Genomic DNA, 6,937 nt, shown 5'->3' with positions numbered 1-6,937 from the left:
GGTACCGACATATAGCAGCATTGAATGGGAAGTAAGTGCCTCTATACTAGGATATAGACTTTTTTTTGAATCTGAAGTATAATATTCTCAAGGTTTCAAAGGCAAACTTGCACTGATTTCTAAAAGCAAAAACAACTGTATATTTCCACTAGCAGTTGATAAGGATTCTTATCACTCCTCACCTTTTTAGACATTAAGCAATATCTCTCTGTGTAGGTGTGTGTGTGTGTGTGTGTGTGTGTGTGTGTGTGTGTGTGTGTGTGTGTGTAAATACACAGAGTTTTGAAACACCCCTGAGCAGGGAGACCCTCACTCAAGTCTCGGGATGATGCGACTCCCCAAGAACTCACATGAGACCGTCCTTTCTGAAATAAACATGAGGTTTATTGATAGAAAGGTCATTTATTTCATTGATCTTGGGTATACTTGTTAGTGAAGATAAAACTCTTCATATGGTTTGAATATGCATATTGCTGATTAATAATGTTGAATAAATAAAACTATCATTTGAATGGTCAATTATGGGTCATAAGAGGAAGAGACTTTTATTTGAATAAAACAAGGATATTAGGGTAAAGACATGGGAATTAGAGATACAGGGAACAATGTAAGGATTAGTACACAGAAAGAAACCAGAGGAAATAAGGCACCTAAAACCTTTGAGACATATTTAAGAGGAAGACATTAAGCAATATCTCTCTGTGTAGGTGTGTGTGTGTGTGTGTGTGTGTGTGTGTGTGTGTGTGTGTGTAAATACACAGAGTTTTGAAACACCCCTGAGCAGGGAGACCCTCACTCAAGTCTCGGGATGATGCGACTCCCCAAGAACTCACATGAGACCGTCATTTCTGAAATAAACATGAGGTTTATTGATAGAAAGGTCATTTATTTCATTGATCTTGGGTATACTTGTTAGTGAAGATAAAACTCTCTTCATATGGTTTGAATATGCATATTGCTGATTAATAATGTTGAATAAATAAAACTATCATTTGAATGGTCAATTATGGGTCATAAGAGGAAGAGACTTTTATTTGAATAAAACAAGGATATTAGGGTAAAGACATGGGAATTAGAGATACAGGGAACAATGTAAGGATTAGTACACAGAAAGAAACCAGAGGAAATAAGGCACCTAAAACCTTTGAGACATATTTAAGAGGAAGACATTAAGCAATATCTCTCTGTGTAGGTGTGTGTGTGTGTGTGTGTGTGTGTGTGTGTGTGTGTGTGTGTGTGTGTGTGTAAATACACAGAGTTTTGAAACACCCCTGAGCAGGGAGACCCTCACTCAAGTCTCGGGATGATGCGACTCCCCAAGAACTCACATGAGACCGTCCTTTCTGAAATAAACATGAGGTTTATTGATAGAAAGGTCATTTATTTCATTGATCTTGGGTATACTTGTTAGTGAAGATAAAACTCTTCATATGGTTTGAATATGCATATTGCTGATTAATAATGTTGAATAAATAAAACTATCATTTGAATGGTCAATTATGGGTCATAAGAGGAAGAGACTTTTATTTGAATAAAACAAGGATATTAGGGTAAAGACATGGGAATTAGAGATACAGGGAACAATGTAAGGATTAGTACACAGAAAGAAACCAGAGGAAATAAGGCACCTAAAACCTTTGAGACATATTTAAGAGGAAGACATTAAGCAATATCTCTCTGTGTAGGTGTGTGTGTGTGTGTGTGTGTGTGTGTGTGTGTGTGTGTGTGTAAATACACAGAGTTTTGAAACACCCCCGGAGCAGGGAGACCCTCACTCAAGTCTCGGGATGATGCAACTCCCCAAGAACTCACACAAGACCGTCCTTTCTGCAATAAACATGAGGTTTATTGATAGAAACCAGTGCACTGGGGTCGAGACTCATATCCCATGCAGGGGCAGTGGAGTTCGACCGTGAGAATCTGGGAGAAAGGGTATTTAAAGGGAGAAACCACAACCCAAGGGGGCAAGGGTGGTGTCATTGGAAAATCACAAGATACAAGTGAACAATCACAAGAAGAAAACTCTGTTTCTCAAGATTGTTCTTTAAGATTTTAATCTAACTTTTTGGTCAGCTAGTACAGGTAGAGGGCAGGGTCTGGAATTTGAGGTATTTAGGGCTTTTTTAAACTTCAGACTTCTTAGCTGCATTTTTATTCTTTCATTCCCCACTTCTTCTAGTGGCTACTTCTAATCATAGAACTAAATTTTAGTATCTTTATAATATTGGCTTTCTTGTCCTCCAAAAGCATGATACTGTTGTCAAAACATCAAAATCCTAACAGTACTCACGCTTTCTCTAATGAAGGTAACTAGTTTCTTTAACACACATGGACCTATAATCAGAAGCAGAAGCAAAACTAAGAAGGGTCCCATAAGGGAAGAGATCAGAGTAGTCATCCAAGGAGATCTACTAAACCAGCTCTTGAACCATCCCTGATGTGCTTCCCTGTCTCTCTGTCTTTTGTCTAACTTGTCTCTAAGTTTATTCATGGAGTCTTTAATTACTCCTGAATGGTCTACATAGAAGCAACATTCTTCTTTCAGTGTAGAACACAGACTCCTTCTTTAAGGAATATCAGGTCAAAGCTTCTCCTATTCTGAAGGACTACCTCTGAGAGGGAGGTTAGGTATTCTTGGAGGTCAGCTAAAAAGCCTTTTTCAGTCTTTTTATATCTGAGTAATGGCAGTTCTGAATTCTCTATAAGCCTTGCATTGCAGGGCAACAGCAGATGTCCTTGTAGCTGACCTTGCAGTACCTAAACTCTTTAGTATCATGATTCCAATCCGGACACTATCTGAACCTACACACAAAGGTCATGACTCTCTTTTAGAACTTCTAAACTTATAAGGTTGTGATCCCTGAGGCATAGTCCCAAGAAGTGTTAGGAGTACTAACATACGCAATGTTACATCATTTGCAATAAAAATCAAGCCTATCCCCACACCTATCCTGATGGAACCCAGGGAAAACATGAAATTCTTGTTTCTAAAGCACACTCCTCAAGTGAGCATTATAACAACCTCCCAATCATGTCTCTGATGTATCCAATTATCTGATGTGCAAGTCTAGGGAGCTTTTTGAAGATCTGAGTGTCCCTCTCAGTCCCAGCTCTTAGCCCCAACAGCTAGTACGGAGCTGGTGAGGGCTGAGACTTGATGGCTGTCAGGGTTGTCAGCAGCACCAGGTATGGTCCTTTCCAGTGAGGCTCGAGTGTCTGGGCTCCGTGTCATTGTATGTAGCTGAAGTCTCCGAAATGGAACTGATAGGATGCCTCGGGGGTCCCCGGGGAATAAGCTGCTGTCAGCTGTGACTAGACTTCTTTCTGTATTACCTGTAGGTTTTTAGCCTGGCATACAAATCATTATTACTATGACATGTTGGTTCAGTAACACCATCTAATACTGCCAGAGGAGCTGAGGCCCCATATAAGATCTCAAAGTAGGTAAGGCTAAATCTGGAAGGTGTATTTCTTGCTCTTAAGAGAGCAAGGGGGAAGGAGTGCCACCTAGTCTGTGCCAGTCTCCACGGTCAATTTGGTCAGGGTCTCTTTTAGAGTTTTATTTATTTACTCTACCTGTCCTGAACTTTGAGGTCTGTAAATACAACGTAATTTCTAATTGATGTCTAAATACTTGGCCACACCCTGCATACCTTGGCAAAAAAAGTAGGGCCGTTGTCTGACCAGATTACCTCGGGCACTACAGACTTGGGGAAGATTTCTTCCAGTATCTTCTGGATGACTACTGAGGTCATCTCTTGCTTGGTGAGGAAAGTTTCTATCTATTCCTGAAAAGGTATCTACAAGCACTAGGAGATACTTGTGATCATATTTTCCTGGTTTTATCTCAGTGAAGTTCACTTTGACTTTCCACTAAATTCTCTATGTCTCTTTGCCTTATTTGCTTGCTAAGCATTCACTTACTGCCATACCTTATACTTTTTTTTTTACTGCCTCTCTGGCTAAAATCTTAAAGTCTATTACATATACCTTAACTACTTGGACAAACTTCTTATCTCCTAAATGAGTCCATTTGTGTATTTGGCAAAGTGAGTCTTTTGTTTGTTCTCTGAGGAATATAGTTTTCCCTCAAGTGTACCATTGTCTTTTTTTCTTTTAAGCAATCTGGGCCTTTTCTTCTGTTGTACATTCTAAGTGAGGTCATCCCTTAGTCTGATCCCAGTTCCCAGGGGCTGTTTTTTGTAGGCCTGCAACCTGGATAGGCTCCTGCATAGCCATTTCTCAAGCCACTTGATCTGCTTTGTTACTGGCCCATGCCACTGAATCTCTTCCCTCCTGTTGTCCTGGGCAATGAATAATACTCACAGTTGCTGGCTTCATCAGGGCATCCAAGAGATGGCAAAGGCATCTTCGGTGATGATGTGCTGGGGGCTAGAGGTTCAGCCATCCCAGATGACATTTGTTCACCATGGCAGCACCCACTTATATCTGACCTTCATGAAGAGAACTGTTCTGGTCTGTCGACAAGGTAGCTTCAGCTTTCAGCAGGGGTTGATCGGTCAGTTGCAGATGTCTTCCCTCCACTCATGGGCTTCTGCCAGTGCTTGACACTCATGCTGTGGTGGCTTCAGATCAGGATTGGACAGCAAGGTGACCAGATTCCCAACCAGTGGAGAATCTAGTCCATGTCAGCTGACCAGTGGTCCCATCCTCTGGGACATTTTATTCAAAGGCAAAACATCAGCCACTCTACCACAGTTTTAAGTCCTGGATTATTGGGTGATAATTTTTAGTACCCGGCTGGCAGGAGTGATGTGTTCCAGGCAGAATGGCACTAAGCCACACATCTCCCAACATCAGGTACATGTTCACTGAGGCAGGTTTAAGCTCCACATACACAGTCTGCAGATATGCATACACATGGCATCACCCAGCCATTTCAGCCCACACAATCCATTTTGGAGAGCAAATTTCTCATGAGCAAGGGTTAGGGGCAGTCAGGGATGGCCATGAACTAGTGGGTTACCCGGCCCACACCAAGGTCCACTGTTCTTCGGGCAGTCCATAAGTATTGTTTGTTGCCAGTAGCCCCCTGTACCCAAGGTATTTTGCTGGACACCAGTCCATTTGGGCGTAGGAGCACAGAGTGTTAGCCCCCCGTATTTACAAAACAACTGGGCGGGCTTCCCTTCTATCTTTGTGCATAGCCAGCATTCTAGGACCAAGAGGCTTGCCTTCGGGGCCACTGGAGAAGCCCCTCTTGTTCTTCCTGGGGCAGTCCCTGACCCAGTGTCCTTTTTCTTTGCATTAGGCACACTGATCTTTAGCCAGGAATTCTCTTCTGTTGCCAGGTACTGTCTTCCTAGGTTCCCTAACTACTGTGGCCAGTATATATTCGTCTCTTGTCTTTCATCTCTCTTTAGCTCTCTAGCTTCCTCTTCTTCCCTAGCTTCCTGCTCTTTTAACCTTCTTTTCTCTTTCCCTTTTTCTTACCTTAGCCAGATTGGTGGGGCATTTTCCAGCCCCTCAGAGACTCAGCTTTGGAGCCTGGTGGTAGACCGAGAGCACTCTCTACCTTCAGGGTTATTGAAGTCAACAGTCAGGAGTGAGGGTCTTCCATCCATGTCTGGAACATTTTTTCTGGCCTCTAGTAGGATTCTGTCTTTCCTCGGTGGTAAAGAAGACCTGTAACAGTTACTAACAAGCGTCTCAAGTGGGATGGTGAGAAAACAAGAAGAGAATCTAGAGAATAGAGGTCCACTGAAGAGGACAAATAGCATTTATTCACACAGCTAAACCAGGAGGACTTTTTTGGACAAAAAGGCCATTGTAAAAAGAAGCACAAGCTTTGTCTGTGAAACAGAAAGGTGAGCAGAGAGGCAGCCGATCTGTTATTGACTGTCTCTCTGGACTTAGATTTTCCCTCAAGTATCTCTCTTTAGTGTCAGCTTGGTGGCTTTACCTCTCAAGAGAACCAGCCTCCAAATGACACTAGACTTCTAGTAAGAACTAATAACAAAAGGATGGAGAGATGGTTAGGACCTGGGTGCTAGATGCCAAGTGGCTGACAAAAGAATTGCAATCGGTTCACCTGGGACTTTCAGGACCTCAGTAGCAGCCCTTTACCAAACTGTCTCAGTGGGCTAAAGGCCCATGGAAAAGAAAACATTAATCCTGACCTTGGCCTCAGCCAAAGTCTGAATTCTAAATTTTGACTGGCAAAACAAAGTTCTTCACAGTTTGTTGTAGATTTTTTTGAAACTATTTTATGGGCTTCTCTGCCCCCCAACCTGGGGCATTTTGACCACAGGGGCAGGAACTGTCTGCTGAGGGGATAGGATCAAAGGCACTCTCCATGTCAATGATGACCAACAGGGAAGGTAACTTAATGTTGGAGATCAACTCCTCTCTTGGAATAAGGCCAGGAGATCAGGCAGGCTCCCTTAAAGAACTTCTCTTAATGAATGCTCTCCTTCTGTGAGAAAGTGTTGAAGTGTTGAAGTTGCTAAAGACAGCAACTGGAATTTTTTTGGGGGGGCAAAAGTCTCATAAAACAACCACTAACTCCACACTATCTTTTTGCTGTCAAAGCGTGAACCCTGGCCGGCCTCATCACCTTGAAACTCCTCTTATGCTCACTTGGCCTGAGCTGCACTGCTGCCCATATGCAGCCTGCAGCTTTCTTGCTAACAGGCATGCACGATTGCCACCCTCAGCCCCACACTTCCCTACTCTGTGCTGTCCCTTCCTTAGAAGCTGTGAATGTTTAAGGAACAGGGAGAATTTTTCTTCAGGATCTAAGATAAAATGTTCAGGTTCTTGTTAATGCCTGCTTCAGACAGGGTTACTCGCTAACCTGGAGTCCTTCATACACAACTGTTAACAGCAGCTAGACTGGACAAGGAGAGCAAAGGGAGGGGTATCTCTCCTTGGGGAGGAGGCTCAAGAGAGAAAGATAAAAATCCCTGGCAGAAGA

General features: G+C 42.8%; 1 long non-coding RNA gene across 5 annotated transcripts in view; it reads left to right on the top strand.

Annotated features, from left to right (window-relative positions):
* The window catches only part of LOC134483425 (uncharacterized), a 602,791-nt gene that overhangs the window by 255,436 nt on the left and 340,418 nt on the right, over window positions 1–6,937 (top strand). The window lies entirely within an intron of this gene.

Source organism: Rattus norvegicus, chromosome 1, assembly GCF_036323735.1.
Source record: "Rattus norvegicus strain BN/NHsdMcwi chromosome 1, GRCr8, whole genome shotgun sequence".
Taxonomy (NCBI): Eukaryota; Metazoa; Chordata; class Mammalia; order Rodentia; family Muridae; genus Rattus; species Rattus norvegicus.
This window is presented reverse-complemented; position numbering and strand designations above follow the sequence as displayed.